The sequence below is a fragment of the Myodes glareolus genome, chromosome X, assembly GCF_982192425.1.
Source record: "Myodes glareolus chromosome X, mMyoGla1.1, whole genome shotgun sequence".
Classification (NCBI taxonomy): domain Eukaryota; kingdom Metazoa; phylum Chordata; class Mammalia; order Rodentia; family Cricetidae; genus Myodes; species Myodes glareolus.
This window is the reverse complement of record NC_142053.1, coordinates 50,302,574-50,323,663: the sequence shown is the minus strand read 5'-3', so window position 1 is coordinate 50,323,663 and position 21,090 is coordinate 50,302,574. Positions and strand designations below refer to the sequence as shown.

The window sequence follows — 21,090 nt, the reverse complement described above, 5'->3', positions numbered from 1 at the left end:
ATGCAGTAGAATAAAAATACAGTGCCATTGTCCTTGGCTTCTCAGTCAGCCTTCATTGCCAGTCACGTTCAGAGTGTCCAGTTTGATCACATGCTCCAACACTCCCAGTCCAGCTGGCCTTGGTGAGCTCCCAATAGACCAGTCCCACTGTCTCAGTGGGTGGACGCACCCCTCATGGTCCTGAGTTCCTTCATGTTCTCCCTACTTCTGCTCCTCATTTGTACCTTGGGAGCTAAGTCCAGTGCTCCAATGTGGGTCTCTGTCTCTATCTCCATCCATCGCCAGATGAAGGTTCTATGGTGATATGCAAAATGTTCATCAGTGTGGCTATGGGACAAGGCCAGTTCAGGCACCCTCTCCTCTGCTGCCCAAGGAACAATTTGGGGACCTCTCCTTGGATCTAGGACCCCTTCTAGAGAGAAGTCCCTAGCAAACCCTAAAATGGCTCCCTTAATTAAGATATTTACTTCCCCGCTCCCATATCCACCCTTCCTCCATCCCACCCACCCCATTCCCCCAAGCTTTCCCCAATCCTCCCCTTCTTCCCTCTCTCTACCCATCTCCCCTTACATCCACCCCACCCCCCACCCCCGTGCACCCAAGTTTTGCCTGAAAATCTTGTCTACTTCCAATATCCAGGAGGATAACTATATTATTTTCTTTAGGTTTACCTTCTTATTTAGCTTCTCTAGAATCACGAATTATAGGCTCGAAGTCCTTAAATTATGGCTAGAATCCACTTATGAGTGAGTACATACCATATTCCTCTTTTTGGGTCTGGGATACCTCATTCAATAAAGCATTTTCTATTTCCATCCATTTGCATGCAAAATTCAAGATGTCATTGTTTTTTACTGCTGAGTAAAACTCCAATGTGTATATGTTCCATACCTTCTTTAACCATTCTTCTATTGAGGGGTACCTAGGTTGTTTCCAGGTACTGGCTATTACAAATAGTGCTGCTATGAACATAGTTGAACAAATGCTTTTGTAGTATGATAGGACATCTCTTGGGTATATTCCCAAGAGTGGAATTGCTGGGTCCTGAGGGAGGTTGACTCCCAGTTTCCTGAGAAAGCGCCACACTGATTTCCACAGTGGCTGCACAAGTTTGCATTCCCACCAACAGTGGATGAGTGTTCCCCTCACTCCACATCCTCTCCAGCATAGGCTTTCATTGGTGTTTTTGAGTTTAGCTATTCTGACAGGCGTAAGATGGTATCTCAAAGTGGTTTTGATTTGCATTTTCCTGTGATCGCTAAGGAGGTTAAGCATGACCTTAAGTGTCTTTTGGCCATTCGAAGTTCATCTGTTGTGAATTCTCTGTTCAGTTCAGTACCCCATTTTTTAATTGGGTTAATTAGAGTTTTAGTGTCTAGTTTCTTGAGTTCTTTGTATATTTTGGAGATCAGACCTTTGTCTGATGAGGGGTTGTTGAAGATATTCTCCCAATCATTAGGTTGCCTTTTGGTCTTAATGACAGTGTCCTTTGCTTTACAGGAGCTTCTCAGTTTCAGGAGGTCCCACTTATTCATTGTTGCTCTTATTGTCTGTGTTACTAGGGTTCTACCTAGGAAGTGCTCTCCAGTGCCCATGTCTTGTAGACTACTTCCCACTTTCTCTTCTATCAGGTTCAATGTGGTCGGATGAATGTTGAGGTCTTTAACCCATTTGGACTTGAGTTTTGTGCATGATGATAGATATGGATCTATTTTCATTCTTCTGCAGGTTGACATCTAGTTATACCAGCACCATTTATTAAAGATGCTTTCTTAGATTTGTGACCATTCACTAATTTGTGGTCAATTTAGCAAGGGCTATACTGTTAGAAAAAAAAAATGACTTTATCTTTTCCAGCCACTGGCAATAACCAATAGCTTCACAGGTAGGGGTGATTTTATGCCCAACTCCCCTCTCCATGCTTAGAATTGGTCTAGCTTGAGTTTGCACAAGTCTTATAATTGGTGTCACGATCATTGTGATTACCTATAGTTCTACTATGTTCAAATGATGCTGTTTCCTTATAATTTTCCACTACCCTGACTCTTATTTACTTTTCATTCCCCTTCTACAATTATAGATGAACATTGGGTGGAGGGTTGTAGTATCTTTGTTAAATTTAGAACTGGATATTCTGTAGTCTCTTTTTTTCTATACTTCAGTCAGCTAGTGGGACAGGAAGGGTTAAATTTATTTTGGGGAAAGGAAAGCATGGAAGAGGAAAGAATATGAGAAGGAGTAAATAATTCCTAAGACCTTTAAAAGGAGTAATTTGAGAACCTACTACCATAGAAGCTTTCTAAAATTTACATATACACACGTAAAAGGAATTAAAAAATATTTACCTTATATAGGGCAAACATAGAAGGTGATGTGGATCTTGTTGAGCTCTGGCACTGGAGGGATCCTAAACCAGACTTCTCAAACAGCAACACCCCGGACATGGTGACCTAACCTGATGTTTGACCTCTGCCTTTTGGCACATAGGAGCAACACTTTCCTCAAGGGTCTGTCTCCCTTGGACAATGGTGATTTTTCTTTTCTTGTGTTTGAATTTAAGGGTTGTCCAACATGATCTCTTTCTTTCTGTATTGGTCAGCTTGGTCTTTCCCATTGTCCTGAGGGATGGGAAGAAATTTTCAGTTATAAGTGGGTAGCCAAAGAGGTGTTTCCCCTCTGTTTGGGAAGACACATCCATATCCTCAGTCCTGTGTCAACAAGGGATCTGGGCCCCTCCATTGGGTAATGAGAGGATCCTTGCACCTATCCTTTAGGCAGGGCCTCATTGGTAGAAATCCCCAATGTTTCTGGAATCTATTTTGTTCATCTGATTTTTGAAAATTTACAATATTGATGGTTAATTACACCTTTTGCAGTTGTAGATAGGGAGACTTCTCCCCCTTTTTGTTTTATAAGGACCTCTTTGAGATATTGGTGATGCCTTTTAACAATTGCTTGACCCTGACGATTGTATGGGATCCTGGTAGTATGAGATATATTCTATCTCTGGAAGAATAGAATTCTTTTAATGCTTTACTTATAAAACAGGGGCTGTTGTTGGTCTTGACCTGTTGTGGTAGTCCCAACATAGCAAAATATTGTAAGAAATAGCTTTTGGCATGGGTTGCCTTCTCCCCTAAGTGGGTCGTAGCCCAATATGCCTTAGAATATGTGCCTATAGTCACAAACATACATTTCCCTTGAGCATTTGAAGTTTAAGTTCAGGTAATGGCCACTGCTCCACACATACTGGCTTACCAGGTATCCACCTAATGGGAGGGGGAAACTGGAGACAGTGGCCTCTACTTTTGTGGTAATAGAAGAGGCTAGAACTTGGGTCTGGGCCTGAAGGGCCACCACAAGAGTCTGGTTGGTATGTGACTGGGTCCCAACATTCTGAAATGCCACAACCCATTGACTCATGGACATTTCCCTAAGGCCAGCATAACCCATCCTAGCATCTTGGTTCATACCATCTCAGACTAGGGGTCTCTAAACTCATGGTGGGGGGGAGGAATTTCCTCTCAAGACTAGTCTGTACATGGACAATAAAGTCTGGAAGCGGCTACCCTGGTTTTTGCATTGTGCCAGCTAGGTGATTCAGTAGGTTCCTCCTCTAACTTGGCCCAGGCTTCCAGGCCTGCTTATCTAACTTGGTCCCAATATGGAGATGCAATTGTGGTTTATTGGACCCCAGTGGAAAAGCCTTCCCTTGTACCAGTTACTATCAGATAAGTGATGGGAATTGGGGGGTCGGCCACTCTACTGAACTCTGCCCTAGTGTGACAGACCTCCTTAAAGAAGGCCATCTATTTAACGTATTGGAATCCTGTTGTAAGAAGGCCACATGGTTGTTCCAGCTGCTTGGCAGCACAGACTCAGTCCAGCTGCTCGGACCCAAATAACCACACAGAACTTGTAATATTTGCAATACTGTTTGACCAATAGCTTAAGCGTATTTCTTGTTAACTCTTATATCCTAAATTAACCCATCTCCATAAATCTATGTATCATCACGAGACTGTGACTTACCGGCAAAGATTCAGCATGTCTGTCTCCAGCAGCAGCTCCATGGCTTCTACCTGACTCCAACTCCTTTCTCCCAGCATTTAAGTTTAGTTTTCCCTGCCTAACTAAATTCTTCCTTGTTATAGGCCAAGACAGTTCCTTTATTCATTAACCAATAAAAGCAATACATAGACAGAAGGACCTCCTACACTATTTCAGCCCTTCTGTTTAAATATAAAGGAAGTTTTTAACTTTAACATAGGAAAATTACATATAACAAAACATTTATTAAGCAAGTATTACAGTTACAATATTTATATCTATTTTATCTTTTATCATAACTAAGGAAAACTATATAACTACATATGCTTCAACTCCATCAAAGACTTCCAAAGGATATGATATTACTTATGTAAACAGGAAGTCCATTGTAAGCAACTTCCAAATCTCTAGAATTGACAGAGACATCTCACACTGCCTGGACAGACACCAAAGTTCTTCTGTGCCATTGGGGCATCCATATTTAGCCTATAGGCCCATAGTATCCAGCGGACTTTTCTATAAATTAGGAAATTTCAAAGACAGTTCTACTCATATTGGCAGTTTGTCAGTCACTTTCTTCTGTGTCCTACAGTATTTTCTTTCAGACTTTTTAATGAAGCAGGAACTCTGAAGGACCATCTCACCTTTAGACAAGTTCAGCAGTCATTTCACTGTGGGTCACTACATGTCCAGCTCACACAGAATACCATCAAGCAGTCCAGGAAAGAGCAGTTTCTTGCCCAAATAGCTAGCAAACTCCATAAAGAGCCTCTTTGATGCCCATCTTCCTCTTGAAGTAATTGTGCTGCCAGGAGCAGACGTATCTCACTGTCATGAAAAGTCCTAAATTCTTAAACATTTTAAATGCTCTATTTTGAAAGCCTATGAAAGATTTGAAGGATACCTATCTAACTGAAATATATCTGTGTATATCTAGAAAACCTAACTAACATGACTACAAGTTTGACTATCATAGATGATTCTCTATTAACCTATACTTCTTAATTATACATTACATTTTTAAATGAGCTACATAAACATAATACATTAATCAATAGCAGAAATATATATATGTAATATAACAAAATTGACATTAAATTTCTATTAATAAAGCAAAATCTATACCAATGCAAATCACTATAGCATATCCCTCTTTAAATGTAAACAAACATTTATAAACAATACTTGGGACTATGGGCATAGTTCTCTCCAAATTGCTTCCTGCTTTTTGTTGGGCAAAGTAATTTTATGAAGGGTGTTCAAGGTGACCTTTCAAGGGATCTTGGTCCATCAAACCACATTAGTCTATAAGGATTCCACAGGTTCTCATCCTCTGTGGAAACAAAAGAAGAATCTCTTTTTCAAAGCAACATATCCTTAGATCCAAATTTTGAAGTCAAGATACCTTTATGTAGGTTTATCTTAGCAGCCCTGAGAATCAAAGATCTCTTTGAAGTCAAAAATTCAAAGAAAAAACAATAGTAAACATAATCCAGACTTTCTCTGTATTTTTCATCTTTCCATGGTTTATTTTTTACTTTATTACTTTTTCTACAAGTTTAATGTTTTTTATTATCTTTACTTCTTTAATCTATGACTGCCTATGTTTCTTTAAAGACTTTATTTTTTTAAACCATTTACTTCTTTTCATAACTGTCTATACATTTTTTTCTCTCCCAAGCCTATGTACATTTGTTAAACACATTGTGTCTCATTTACAGGTCTTATATATCTGAATCTGTCCTTATTATGTATGTGTAATCCTTTTCTGACCATGGCTAAGCACTTCTTAAAGCCTAAGTGGCAGCCTTGTAGGGCACACAAATTAGGGCAAACAAGGTCCTGTCTGCTTGCTCTGCCCAGTCCAGCATGGCAGAGCTGTTTGCTGCCTCTGAGAGCCATGCTCACAGGCCCATATTTATGCACATAGCTAGTCTGTGTTGCCATTAAGCATGTTCTGGCACTCTGTTCACAAACCCCATTTAAATGCTTAGCCTTCTGAAAGAGCCAAAAGTTGTGCTGACAGCACAGCCCAGAAAGCCAGAATTTCATTTTTTTTCTGCTACTGCTGAATCAGGAAGACTCTCTTAAAGGAGCTGCAGCCTGCTGCTAGCAAGCAGAGTCCATCTGAAAATAAAATGTGACAGAACTTTGTTTTTTAGTGTCTAGAATTCCTTTCCAAGCTTTCTTAGGTTTTTACATGGAGTTAGTCAACCATGTTGGGCACCAGTTTTTTGTAGGAAGGCTGTTTGGTTGTTTCAACTGCTCAGCAGCTGAGACCCGAAATAACCACACTGAAACTGTAATATTTGCAATCCTGTTTGGCAAATAGCTTAAGTGTATTTTTGACTAACTCTTATATTCTACATTAATCTGTGTATCACCACGAGGCTGTGGTTTACTGGCAAATTTTCAACACGTCTGTCTCTGGTGGCAGCACCATGGCTTCTCCCTGACTCCTTACACCCAGTATTCATTTTAGTTTTTCCCACCTAACTAAGTTCTACCTTGCTATAGGCCAAGCCAGTTTTCTTTATACATTAACCAATAAAAGCAACACATAGACAGAAGGACCTTCCACACCAGGATTCCCCCAGGGTAGCCTTTGCCAGACCATACCAGTCCTTGGGGACACAAGGATGGTAGGCTACCTCCCGAAAGAGGGTCATGGCCCAAGGGGAGCTGGGGCCATCCTCAGCTACTGCCTTCCTCAATTCATTCAGATCCTTAGATTCTCAAGGATCCCAGACTGGGGACAACATTGACCAAGAAGGCTTGGAGTCCAAACCTTAGTTTAGACCTATAGTCCTCAGTGTGAGTAAGATTTGGACCACCAGGATGTTCCACCCCACTTTCCTCTGTGTGAGAGTCTCAACTTTGCAGTTCTTTCCGAAGGTTGGTATATTCATTTCCTCCTGGCAAAGATGGAGTCCCCTTATTTGTCCCATTTCCCTTTCCCATTTTATCCTTTCCAGGGTGGCTGGGCCATAAGGAGGCCACCACTTCTTGTCACAGGCATTATTTACTTTCTTTTTTGTCTTTGCCTCTGCCTGCCTTATTCCTTCCCCCTGGGACCACTCTTCAGTAAATTGCACTCATTTTTTTTCTTCCCGCTTTTCTGTCTCCTTTTCTCCAATTCTTTTGGTTAATTGGTTTCTTTTGGATTCTTCAGACCACTCCCGATCTTTGACCTTTTCATTACCCACCTTTGGGGTGGCAGAGCAGTGGGGTGAAAACATGCCTTAAGAGCTGTAAATAGTGTGTGGTGTGGGTATATCAAAGTGATTTTCCCTTTCTTTGACCAGTTTCCACCCAGTTCCATGTGTCCCATGAGAAAAGATTCCAGGTGTCCAGGGTAATTATATCCTCTCCTACCTGGATTGCATTTTGATCTGATAATTCCAGGCTTTGGGATAGTAGCATATATCTCAGTGCCTTAAGTTCTGGGTCATTTTTGTGGTAAGTTGCATTAACCATTGTGGGGTTCCACTCACACAAACGCTTTGCTCTTGGACCAGTCACCTCATGTTCTGGCACCAGTTGCCAGTCCTCCTTAGCCTTATTCCCCAGGGAAAGGTGAGTGTGCTATCCACCCGTTCTGAAGCCCCATGATGCAGAACAATCAGATTCACATCCCCACGATGAAGGAAAATCAGACATGATAGGGAGTCAAGTCAAAGAAGGAACTCGGTTTATTAGTGTGATCATCAATTTATATAGGCTAAGTGACATTGTGTGATATGGGGGTACCTCCAGTCAATGAGAGACAGCCAACAGGCATCCTCTGGCTGGAGGGGCATCTACCTAAATTTTGCTGTCTCATCCTCAGTAACTTTGAGACTATCTCTCAAACTTGAGCCAGGCTTTTCTCTGTCCTACAGACCTCGAGGTACAGGCCCTGAGATAATTTTGGCCCAACATTCTCCAAAACATTTTAATTTCATATCCTTTTAAAAAACAACCTACTGAGTGTAATCAGTACTTCCATATGCACATGGATGTTGGATCATCCACTGACCCATGGGAAGCCTATCTGTCACCACATCCTCAAAGAAAAGTGAAAAAACATAGAATGTTTCATGAATTTGCAAGTCACCCTTGCCTGGAGGTCATGTTATTTTTCTCTGTATCATTCTAATTTTAGTATATGTGCTGCCAAAGTGAGCATGTGATATATTATATGATGATGTTTGCTACTTAATTTCTACTTTGTATAATTCTGCATTTTGCTTTGTCATAAGATAGTTCTTCTATAAAACAGTAATTTTTCTATTGTTTCATGTTTAGAATGATAGTAAGAAAAATAAAGCAACCAACCAAAGGTAATCCGCTCTATTTCACAGGACATGTGAATATGTTAGGTTGCATAAATGATACTTGCAGGATAAAAGGTGTGAGACCATTTCCAGGTATGAAAATGTACCAAAATCCATCAGTCCCTTGTAACATGAGGGCCGGCTTGTTGGGGTTTCAGTCCCTCCTGGTACCCCAACAGCTGGCAAGCAACAAAGAAAATCACACACAGGACTCCATAAGGTTATAAACTGATTGGCCCATTTGGTCAGGCTACTTATTAGTTCTTATGACTTATCTTAACCCATTATTCTGATCTATGTTAGTCACACGGGCTCAGTACCTTTTTCAGCTGTCAGCTTACATGTTGCCTCTTCGGTGGTCTGCGCAGGAATGGCAGAGGAACTTCCTGTGTCCCAGAATACTCCCAGTCTCTTTACTCCACCCCTACTTCCTGTCTGGCTTTCCTGCCTATACTGCCTGCCTGGCCAATCAGCGTTTTATTAAAATATGATTGACAGAATACAGACAATTCTCCCACACCAGTCCCTGAGCTTGAAATCTCACCAATCCCTGAGTTTGACTTGAAACCCCACCAATCCTAACCCTGGAAATCTCTACCTTGGACAACTCCATCCTCCCCCAAGAAATCCTATATAAAGTCTCCCTCTTATTCACTTCCCTGCTGCTTCTAACTTGAGCAGAGGTAGCTACTCTCTTGTGTCTCCACCAATAAAATTTCTTGTAAGAGGTTTGTTGTGCAGTGTGACTTCGTAGTATTCCTTAGCTCCCAACTGCTAGAATACATTTCCCTTCAGAACAGTAGCACTTGTCTTAGGGAGATCTTCCCCCTCAGAGATGTAGCACTTCCATTGGGAAAATCTTTCCCCCTCAGAGATACAGCATTTACAGTAGTAAATTAAAGATGCTGACCAACTCAGCTGGAGATATAGAGATCATACAGGCATAGATAGATGAGCCCAGTGACTCTCTAAGAGGAAGTCAGAAATTAGAAGACAAGAAAGATGGCCAAATGAAATAGAGTTGGTCTGATAAGATTGGCTTTGGGGATAGAGCAATAATACAATAAAATCAGAAAATTTGTGTAAATTTTAGAAACCGAAAAGGGTAAGTAAATTAATTTTTTCCTGGAGCTTCTGGAAGGAAAATAACCTAGACAATACCTAGAATTTGATCCATTGAGCTTCATCTTAGAACCCTAACATACACAGCCATAGGTAAAACATTTCTATTAAAGTAATTGAGTTTGCAATGATTCCATAGGATATAAATTACACTTTCTTTTGTTCATTCCTCAACAATTTACTTTCTGCACAGCAGGCAAAATGAATTTTATAAGTGTGACTTAGTAAGTATGATAACAACTAGCCACATAGGGCAAATGATCCTGTAAAAATATGTGATCTGCTCTCTATGTAAAATATACACAGAATCTTGAAAACTTGGAATAAAATGTCAAAAAAGTATCTCTTCATTTTTAATGTTGAATTTGTATTATAATGGCAATATTTTTAATATCTTAGGTTAAATAAAGTAAATTAGTGTTTAATATGTTTTACTTTATATTTTACTGTGGGTACCAGAACTCAAAGTAATCTATAAACTTCAAATTATATTTATATTACTCAGCACCAATGTGGGTGAGTAGAATATTATTTCTATATATCAAATCCTCCAATTTTATCCTACTATACCCAGAAATTACTTTGAACTCCTTAATTTGAACTTACAAGTTTTTGCATTTTTTCTCTTCTGAAGCCCATCAGTGTTAGTATTTTTCTAACATATTTATGCAGGGAAAATACCCATACACATAAAATAATTGTAGTATTTAACAAATGATTAGTTCAGTGTATGTTTTATTTATCACTGCCATTTAAAACTATACACAGAATAAATATTCAAATGTGTATTAAAAATTGTGAAATGATCCAATGAGGTTTTGGATATTTAAGCAGATTGGTTTAATGTACTAATTACTCAAGGTGTATTTGCCTTAAAATACTAGTAAGCAGCACAATAGGCTGAATGTGTTATTGAAAAGAGGTCATAAAGTTGAGTGGAGGAACAAGGAGGGAGATTGATCTGTGAGTGCTTAGGAGGATAAGAAGGAGATAATAAGATCAAAATACCTTGTATAACATTTTCGAAATTTAATCAAATATTTAAAAAAAATAAGAAGAGAAGGGTGAGGCTAGAAATGGTGAAAAATAAATTGAAGTAATTTTAAAGCTTTTTAAAAATATATTTATTTCAAAAAAATTTATTTTCTGAAACAGTCCTAGATATCCTCAAACTTGCTTTGTAGGCTAGGCTGGCCTTTAACTCACAGAGATTCACCTGCCTCTGTCTCTCAAGTTCTGGAATTAAAGGTGTGCATCACCACTGCCCAACAATTTTAAAGTTTTTTAAAATAAACAGCTTTAGATTTTTCTAGTGTCCTGGTTGATGTTTTGTCAACTCAACATAGCCTAGAGTCTCAATGTAAATGTAAACTTGGTTGAGAAGATGACCCCATTAGATTGGCCTGTGGGCATGTCTGTGCCACCCCTGGACAGTTGATCCTGGGAGTATAAGAAAGCAAACTGAGCAAATGATGGGAAGCAAGTCAATCTCATTCTTCCACTGCTTCTGCTTCAGTCTCTGCCTCCAGGTTCCTGCCTTGATAATCTCCTGGCTTCCCTTTATGAGTGTAACTTCAAAGGAGGAGTAAACCCTTCCTTCCCCAGGCTGTTTTTGTCACAGCCACAGAAAACACAACAGGGCATCTAGTGTATATGCAGTTATATATTTAAACCTTTGAGGATAAATAGCCCAATAATGCATTGTCTTCATAACAGAAAAAGCTTCTGTATTCATATTCAAAGATGAATTTCAATTTTTTCTTGAAGTTTGTTAAAAAGTTTTCTGGTGACTCACATTTTTCATTTTTCTGATTTACTACACAATTTCAATTTCCACAGAGATAGGACACATGGGACTAAAGTAAAGCATGACAGAGAAAGACAAAACTTGAACTGACATTACTATGGTTTGAATGTCTCCTCTATTTTTAATATTGAAATTTATTTCCCATTGTAAAGCCATTAAGAGATGACTTCAAGAGATTATAAAGCATTGATGGATAACTCCATTTACCATAGGAGTGGGTTAATTATTGGCAGGCATAAAGTCCTAATAGAAGGATAAACCCAATCCTTATCAAGTCCTATTGAGTATATACCCACTTCCCTTTTCTTAAAACAAAAGATGAACTTATTCTATTTTATGTATAGATGTATTTTGTCTACATGTGTGTCCGTGCACCATGTGCATACAGTGGCCACAGGAGCTAGAAGAAAGTGATGAATTCCTTGGAATCAGAGTTACAGATGGATGTTAGATGCCATGTCAGTTCTAGGAAAAGAACCTGGGTCCTCTGGAAAAGTAACCAGTGCTTCTGACTTCTGAATCATCTCTCCAAGTCCCCACTTACCTTTCTCATCATGCTGTAATACATCATAGAAGCTCGTATCAGGTGCTAATGTCATATTCTTTGAGTTCTCAGCCTCTAGAATAGTGAGCCAAATAAATTTCTGTTGCTTATAAATTACACAGTTTGTGGCATTGCGTTATTGGAGCAGAAAATGGACTAAGGCTAAGATATATTAAAGAATAGCACAAATGGACCAATATGAAACATTTCTACCATCAGCTAGTAACTTTGGTTTCCTACTAGTTATACTTGTTCTTATGAGTTCTACAGCTCTCTGAGTCCTTCCCAAATCCATGCCTGTTTGTTAATCTGCTCATTCATGGGGACAATCAATACATAGCTTTGGCGAGTTCATCACTGAAATGGCATCTTGTCCAGACAGTGGCATTTTGCAGCCCTTCTATGGGTCTTCTGACTCTCACATTCTTTCCTCTCCCTCTTCCCCAGTGTTCTTCTGCACTCTGGAGAGGATAGGATTAGTATTTTCCTTGGGGCTAAGCATTCAACTTTTTCTCAATAACTACAAGGACTTTTTAATTGAATTCAGTTAGAGGCATATCTTGTAATCATGGGTTAATAGGCATGAGAACACTATTACAAAGCATCAGTTTGGAAGAGAATATGAGTCACTATTTAAAATTTGGTTGCTGGAAAAAACAAAAGTTTAGGAAATTTTCAGGCAGTCTCAAATCTATCTGCAGCCATTCTGTACATCCTGTGTTAGGGCCGTGTGTGATCCATCACATTCCAGTGAGTAGGCCCAGTGGTGAGAAGTATTTGTACAATCTGTCATTTTCCCCTCCCTGCTGCAGGTGAAGCTATCCAGAGATACAAGTGCACTCAAGAATGTTAGTTTTTACAACACCAAGATGAAATATTATGTCCCTTAGTGTAATGTTGAGCCACACACATGTATAATTGCCCAATGTTTTGTGCATATTTTTTCTAATAATAAATTTAGGGTTTTTCTTTTTCCTGACAAAATCTTAAATGACCTTAAAGTGAATTTTCCAGCCTTCCCATCTTTTCAAAAATAGTTTCTGACTTAAAGTTAACCTCATTAGCATTTTAATAGCTAAAAAACTCTACCTTCTACTTAGATGTGAATTACAATCTGCATTTAAATAGGAATGTTGTAAAGGAAAGCAACAAAAATTATGGTAGAAAACTTGTTTTTCGGGATTTTGTTTCTGTGTTTTCCTTATAGCATTACCTTTCTACATCTTCTTAGAAGAAGATGAAAGCCTTTCTTTTTGAAGTTACTGAATTAATTCTCAAGAAACAGAATCATATCTCTAATTGGAACATGAATAGTATAATGTGGTATTAGAAAAATGCTACACATGCTATGCTGATCTCAGAATCAAGATTGATCTGCTTATTTAAACTTCGAAATACCAAATACCTTGTTAAGTGTTTTAGGTTCAGTGTGTTATCTTTAGATACACATATAGATACAGATGTATCAGACCAAAAATAGGCTTAGAGGGGAAGTATGTCTTTACTAGGTGATACATTTTACTGAACCACATGAAAGCTTACACAATTCCTGTGTACTTGACTCTTTTGCCTTAGGCAAATTTGTATCTTATGCTCCAATGGTCCATTTTATCTCTATCACAACACTCAAGGTGTTTCCACTTTTGCCTCTGTATCATGCTTCCAATGAGACTACCGAATTTACACATGTCTTTTACCATATGCTAAACCTTTAGTGGTATCTAGTCATTTAATTTCTCTGTGCTTCAAAATCTATTTCTGGAAAGTGGACATTATGATAGTACTGCTTCATAGAATTCTGATGAAGATGAAAGGCAACCAGTATAAAGTGTATTTTGGCATAATTGCTAGCAATGGATATAAGCTATTATTTTAAATTGTGCTACTAATGCTTACTTTTACTATTTTCCAATACCAGCCTTGTAAATCACTTGTGTTGATTAAAGCAATTCCCTAAAGCATCCTCCTTCCATATTCTTCCTAGATTAAAGAGGAGAGTGCATCACTTTTACCTCAGTTTCATTTGCTTCTTATTGTCACGAGGAAAATACCAACTGTGTTAAAGCAGAGTACCTTTGATTAGTGCAATCCAAATTCTAAATATAATATACTAAAAATCCAGTAAGGCATCAAACCTTTTTCTTTCATAGGCCTTCTATTTCTATCAAATATCAATATTCAAGTTACTATTTCTTCTGAGTTCCTGGTCTCCTATTCTAAGTCTTGCTATCTAACCTCCAATTATCAAGTTGTAAAAATCATCTTTCTCCTTTTTTCTACATCCATAATTAGCAAGTCCTCAATGAGCACTTATCCCTATGCTAAGATGTCAGGAGTAAAGAGTATTCTCAAGAAAAAAAGCATTCATATCCTGATGCTCCCTCCACAACAAACAAAGAAAAAGCTAAAATACATAAAATTATGAGCCACTACCATCTATTTGATTGCTGACAAAAAAATTGCATTTGTATGAGATTTATGTGATAATATTAGAAAATTCTGCAAGAAGAGTACCTGTTTAGTTAACATTCATCATTCACACTGCCACTAATCGTTTTTACTATTTTTGTCCATTGTGATAGCTCCTTTCATGTAACTTTGGGGCCTCATTAATACTATTTACCCTAGTCCCTGTCTTAAAATAGAAGCTCAGAAGTTGTTTATCAGATGTACATGTGGAAGGATAAAGGGGGGAAACTGAGACTTTAAAGTCAAGAAACAGAGAGTCCTGGACGAAGAGATGATGGTTCAGCATCAAAGAGAGTTCATTGCCCTTGCGCAGTTGATTCCAAGCACCTATGTCAGAAAGCTCAAAAGAGCTGAAACTCCAGATCCAGGGAATTTAATAACTTCTTCTGACCTTTGCAGGCTCCACATTCACATCCATATATACAAACACATACATATGTGTAACACAAACGAGTGGGCTGCTTGTCATCCCAGCTGCCCAGCTAGCTTACACCCAAAATAATCACACAGAAACTGTATTCATTTAAAGACTGCCTGCCCATTATATCTAGCCTCTTATTGGCTAACTCTCACATCTTGATTCAACCCATTTCTAATAATCTGTATGTCACCACGAGCTCGTGGCTTAGCATGTCTGACCTGAAAGCTCCATGGCAGCTCTCTCTCTCTCTGCCTTTCTTCCCAGAATTCAGTTCTGTCTGCCTACCTAAGTGCTGCCCTATCAATAGGCCAAGGCAAGTTTCTTTATTCAACCAATGAAAGCAACATATAAACAGAAGGACCTCTTACACCACATATGAATGCTTTTAAAATCCTTTAAAAAGGTTAGAGTATGTTAGATCAGACCACCTGTATATATGAAAAAAGAAAATGATAACAAGTCCTATTTTCTTTTCTCCTTCAGTCCCTAAGATGCAGCCCATATGATCTGTATGATTATGTGACTAGTCTACAAATATCTGTATACTTTCTCTTGTTTTCTGCTTTACTCTTCCTCATTTGTCAAGGAATAATACCAATAATGTCTTTTTACTGAAATGGTCTCTAATTATTCTTTCCTCTGCACATTTGTTTTTTGTATTTACACGTGTCTCTCTTACCACAAAGTACACTGAGGAAGATTGACGCTTTTGTTATCCTTTCAGGTTTAATGTGAGCTCTAAACTGATCAAAGCATTAACTGATGCATGAATTTCTGAAACTGACAGTAGTGTCTGGCATATAGTTAAGTAGTCAACACCTGGTTAATAGAAAAAGAATGAATGAATCAATTGTTCGACAAGCAATTTTGGCAAAAGCCCTAAAGAAAGCAAAAACAAATATAAGAGTAATTATTAAATTTTGTAAAATGTTCTCAAGTGATAAGGTCAAATCCTGTTGTTCTTGGTTAAAATTCTCCACACTTTAGTGAAATTATTTTGTTTTGATAAATTAGTTTACCATTTGACTGTCCTTGAAGTTTGTATCATCATTGCTTGTTGTGGAAGACTCCATGAAAATACAGCATAGATGTTTATATGAAAACATGAATATGTTAATACTTGTAACATAGTGAGGACATGCATAATAAATAATTATAATAAAATAAATAAATAATAACAAATACTAGTTATTTGAATATTTTTATTAATCATCTACAGGGAAAAAATCATTGGCTTTTTAATGGAATGGCAGTATAGGAATATATATATATATATATATATATATATGTGTGTGTGTGTGTGTGTGTGTTCTTGGTTAAATTTTCACTAATTACCTCATTCCATAGTAATCAGTGGAATACCATACAAGAAAGTCCATTAAAACAGTTGACAATGAAATATTTATAATAATTTCAATAATTCTCAAAAATACTGTTTTGTTAAAAAAGCAAAACAGGCCAAAACAAAAGAAAATGTTGTTTGTGAAATTTGGCCTGTATTATTAACCCACTCTATCTCTAGAAATGTCAGTCATACCCTTTGTTAAAATCACTAGGTGTCCATTCAGATTTTCCTGACTTTCTAAGAAAAAAAAATGGATGGATTGCAATAGCATAAACTTTCAGTATAGCAAGCATTTTACAGTCACCACATAATCAATTACTTCAGTATGTGTCTTCAGTCTATATCTATGAAGGATCCCACATCTATTTACATAAGCCTCCTTCAAAGCCAGAATTTTACTGAATCGAGATTGGGGATGTTGTTTGTAGTGTTCCAGAAATAGACTTGCATGCTACTATTTTTTGAGCGGATGATCACAAACACATCCTCATGTGAAGGCAACAGATGTAAAGAAAAATGCTATATTTGTTTCAAACCAAGAGAAAAATGCCAGTATCAGTACAAGTGTGTGCCAATGATTATACACATTCTTTTGCTGACAGTGTGGTGTACAAAGCTGCTGAAGAAGTGCAGAGTCAGCAAGTTTTGCCCAGAGATAACTCCACATTGATAAAGAATATTTGAGTCAATAAATGAAATCAACTAGAAGCTTTAGTGTCAGTTACATCTTGCATCAGATGGTTCTTCACCTTGTCATTCCCTTTTTTTCTTACATTAGTAGACAGTTAATCAGAATTAACATGAAATGGTTTCTTCAGATTATTTTTGTTTTCAAACTGTTATAAAGCAAGATTAATATGGAAGGAAGAAATAATATATATATATTATGTTGTTTAATTTCTTCATTTTGTTTAAAACATTTACATTATTGTTATCTACTGTTTATTATAAGTTTTCTTCATTTTTGAGACTTCCATACATGTATACAATGGCATACAAACATACCTATACTCCCAATTCCCCTTTTCCACTCACCCCATATTTTCTCTCAGTTGTCCCTTCACAAACATATGTCTTTTATTTTTGATAGCTTATTAAGTTTAGTTAGTACTGCCCATAATTGCATGGGTGTTTGGCCAACCAACGGAGCATGGGAAACCTACCAATATCTTCCATAAATAAAAATGATTCTACCTTCTCAGAAACTACCAATTTCCAATAGCTCTGTAGTGACATTTCATTTGTATTTTAATAAATAAAACTTGCATGAAGACAGCCACACTGGTCAGCTTTACAGACCAGGCAGCAATGACACACACCTTTTATCCCAGTAGCCACACTAGCTTATCATAGAAACTGGGCAGTGGTGGTGCACCCCTTTAATCCCAGAACTAGAGAGGATTATAAGGTGGGAGGAGACAGCTCTCGGTCACAGTCTCATTCTGAGGTTTCTTGGAGGCATAATCACCAATTTTGGACTGAGTTCGAGGTAAGGGCCAGTGACTGGCTGCTTTGCTTTCCCGATCTTCAGATTGAAACCCAATATCTGTCACTGAGTTTTTATTATCCATACTTCATAGATCCTCAGTAAGACACGCGTGCCATGGAGAGTACCTCTCCATTTATGCCAAAATGTTGTATAGGTCTAGTGTTGTACAGGTCTGGTGTTGTACAGGTAAACATGGTTCCTGTGAGCTCTTGACTATGACAGCCTTCAAATATATTTTTTATTAATAACTTTAACTCAGTATTTTGAAATCTGGCCTTAAAAGGTTTTTTTTCTTTTTCTTTTAAGTGCCTCAAATAAAGAGAACCTGTCATTTTAGAGAAATTAATTTATTTAGTCACTTGGTCCACTGATCCTCAAGACTGTCTATGTGTAATGTACAAATTAAAAGCAGTCGTTGACAATAAGAACAGCATTAGACTCTGTTATAGCTTGAGCACCCCTGCCCCAGATCTATGTACTTGGAGATGTTTCCACAGGGTGGTGGAACTGGGAGATTGACACTTTGAGAAGATGGATCCTGCTAGAAAGTACTTGGACATTTAGAAAGTTGCCTTCAAAAGGCATTCAGATGTTTCTCATGTGACTTTTGAGTCTCCAAGAGTGAGTTCTTTCTTTCTCACATTATTTTTTTATTAATTAATTTTTTTCATTTATTTTACACGCTTATGGCAGCTCTCTTACCCCCACCCAGGCTCTCCTCTGCCCCTTCACTGCCTGAAGCATGATTAATAAAAACTCAGATAGAGAAACTGTGGTTCAACCTAAAGATCCGAAAAGTAAAACAGACAGTCACTGGCTTTTATCTTATCCTCATCTTGAAATGGCGATCCTGCCTCCTGGAATCTCAGAAGGAGACTGCATCTGAGAGATGTCTTTCCCACGTTATATCCCTGTCTAGGGCAGGGATTAAAGGCATGCACCAGCATCATTAAAGGCACGTCCCGCCCAGTTTCTATGGCAACCAGTGTGCCTAGTGGGATTAAAAGTGTGTGTCATTATGGCTACTGGAATTAAAGGTGTGTGTTACTATAACCTGGTCTGTAAGGCTGACCAGTAGGACTGTTTTACTCTCAGGTCTTCAGACAGTCTTTATTTATTAAAATGTATTTGAAATGCCACTACACCTTCCTCGGTTTCTGTTCAGAAAGTGGCAGGCCTCCCATGGGGGTCAACAAAGCATGGCATATCAAGTTGAGGTAGGACTAAGCTCCTCCCTTTGTATTAAGGATGGGCAAGGCAATCAAGTATGGGGAATAGGTTCCCCAAAGCCAATTCAAGCCTTAGGGACAGGCTCTAATCCCACTGCTAGGAGTCAAAATACAAATAGGCCAAGTTACACAACTGTCGCCCATCTGTAGAGGGCCTGTGTAGGTCCTATGAAGGCCCGGTAGCTGTCAGTCCAGAGTTTGTGAGCCCCTATGAGCCCAGGATAGTTCCTGTGGGTTCCCTTGTAATGACCTTGATACTTTCTGCTGGCTCTTACAATCCTTCCTCTCTTTAAGAGTAAGTTCTTATATGAGAAATATTACTGTCCCCCTTTCTCTGTTTTCTGGTTTGAAGTATGAGCCTTCTTTTGCATGCTGCTTCATACTCTCTGCTGATATTAGGTGGCACGGTGAAGTAATGGCTTTTAGCCTAGCCTGTGCTATGCCATTTGGACTTTGAACATTTGGAAGTAGGAGGTACATAAACCTCCCATCTCTATGAAATTAATGTGTTCTCGGTGTTTCACTACAGCAATGAAAGCTATTGCAAGTCTCTGTTCTGACATTTCTGTTTTGTAGGTCTAAAAGTACTTACAGAGTATAGTATGATTTATTGATTCACCAATCCAGGGTTCCTGAGCTAGTACAACCCTTTGACCTTTACTAAGACCTTGATGTGATCATTAAATAAATCAAGGTAGCCCATTCCATCTGTGGAAAATCTTAATGGAAAGTTCCATAAAATTTGTTTTCAATTACATATATATGGGGGCTATATGTACATGTGTGCAGATGCCCACAAAGGACAGAAGTGGGCATTAGACCCCCTGGACCCAAAGTTACAGATGGTTGTGATCTGTCAGACAGGGGTACTACGTACTAAGTCTGTGTCCTCTGGAAGAACAATAGTCATTCTTTTTTTGATTTGTTGTGTTGTGTTTTTATTTAGCTATACACTTTTCCACTTTCCTACCTTCCTCCCTCCCCTCTCCCCTTCTACCATCTCCCATTACCCCCATGCTCCCAATTTACTCAGAAGATCTTGTCTTTTTCCTCTTCCTATGTAGATCCCTATATGTCTCTTGTAGGGGATTCTTTGTTGTCTAGGTTCTCTGGGGTTGTGGCCTATAGACTCGTTTTTCTTTGCTTTAAGTCTAAAAACCACTTATGAGTGAATACATATTATATTTGTCTCTCTGGGTCTGGGTTACCTCACTCACTATGTTTTTTTCTAGATCTATCCATTTGCCTGCAAATTTTAGCAGGTCATTATTTTTACCGTTGTGTAGTACTCCATTGTGTAAATGTACCACATTTTCTTTATTCATTCTTCAGTTGAGGGACATCTAGGTTGTTTCCAGGTTTTGGCTATTACAAATAGTGCTGCTATGAATATAGTTGAGGAAGTGTTCTTGTGGTAAGATTGAGCATCTTTTGGGTATATACCCAACAGCACTATTATTGGGTCTTGAGGTAGGTTGTTTCCTAATTTTCTGAGAAGTCGCCATACTAATTTGTGAAGTGGCTGTACAAATGTGCACTCCTACCAGCAATGGAGGAGCATTCCCCTTATCTCACATCCTCTCCAGCATAAGCTATCAACATTGTTTTTGATCTTGGCCATTCTGACTTGTTTTAATTTGCATTTCTCTGATGGCTGAGGATGTTGAGCATTTCCTTAAGTGTCTTTCAGCCATTTGAGATTCATCTGTTTAGAGTTCTCTGTTTAGGTCTGTACCCCATTTTTTATTGGATTATTTGTTCTTTTGATGTCAAGTTTCTCAAATTCTTTGCATATTTTGTAGATCAGTTCTCTTTCTGATGTGGGATTGATGAAGATCTTTTCCCATCCTGTAGGCTGCCGTTTTGTCTTGTTGACCATGTCCTTTGCTTTACAGAGTCTTCTCAGCTTCAGGAGGTCCCATTTATTAATTGTTTCTCTCAGTGTCTGTACTATTGGAGTTATATTCAGAAAGTGGTCTTCTGTGACAATGCATTTAAGTGTACTTCCCGATTTCTCTTCTATGAGGTTCAGAACTTCTGCAAGCATCACAATCACAGTTTTCAAACTCTACTACATAGCTACAGTAATGAAAACAGCCTGATATTGGCATAAAAACAGACAGGAGGACCAATGGAATCAAATCAAAGACCTGAATATCAGTCCACACACCTACAAACACTGGATTTTTGACAAATAAGCTAAAAATATAAAACGGAAAAAAGAAAGCATATTCAACAAATGGTGCTGACATAATTGGATACCAAAATGTAGAATGGAAATAGATCCATATCTATCCC

General features: G+C 38.3%; 1 protein-coding gene and 1 non-coding gene across 2 annotated transcripts in view; one reads left to right on the top strand and one right to left on the bottom strand.

Annotated features, from left to right (window-relative positions):
• Window positions 1-21,090, top strand: part of Il1rapl2 (interleukin 1 receptor accessory protein like 2) — a 577,524-nt gene that overhangs the window by 216,559 nt on the left and 339,875 nt on the right. The window lies entirely within an intron of this gene.
• On the bottom strand, window positions 8,112-8,218 carry LOC125415803 (U6 spliceosomal RNA). The gene has a single exon (XR_007236688.1). It is a non-coding gene; the product is annotated as a U6 spliceosomal RNA (small nuclear RNA).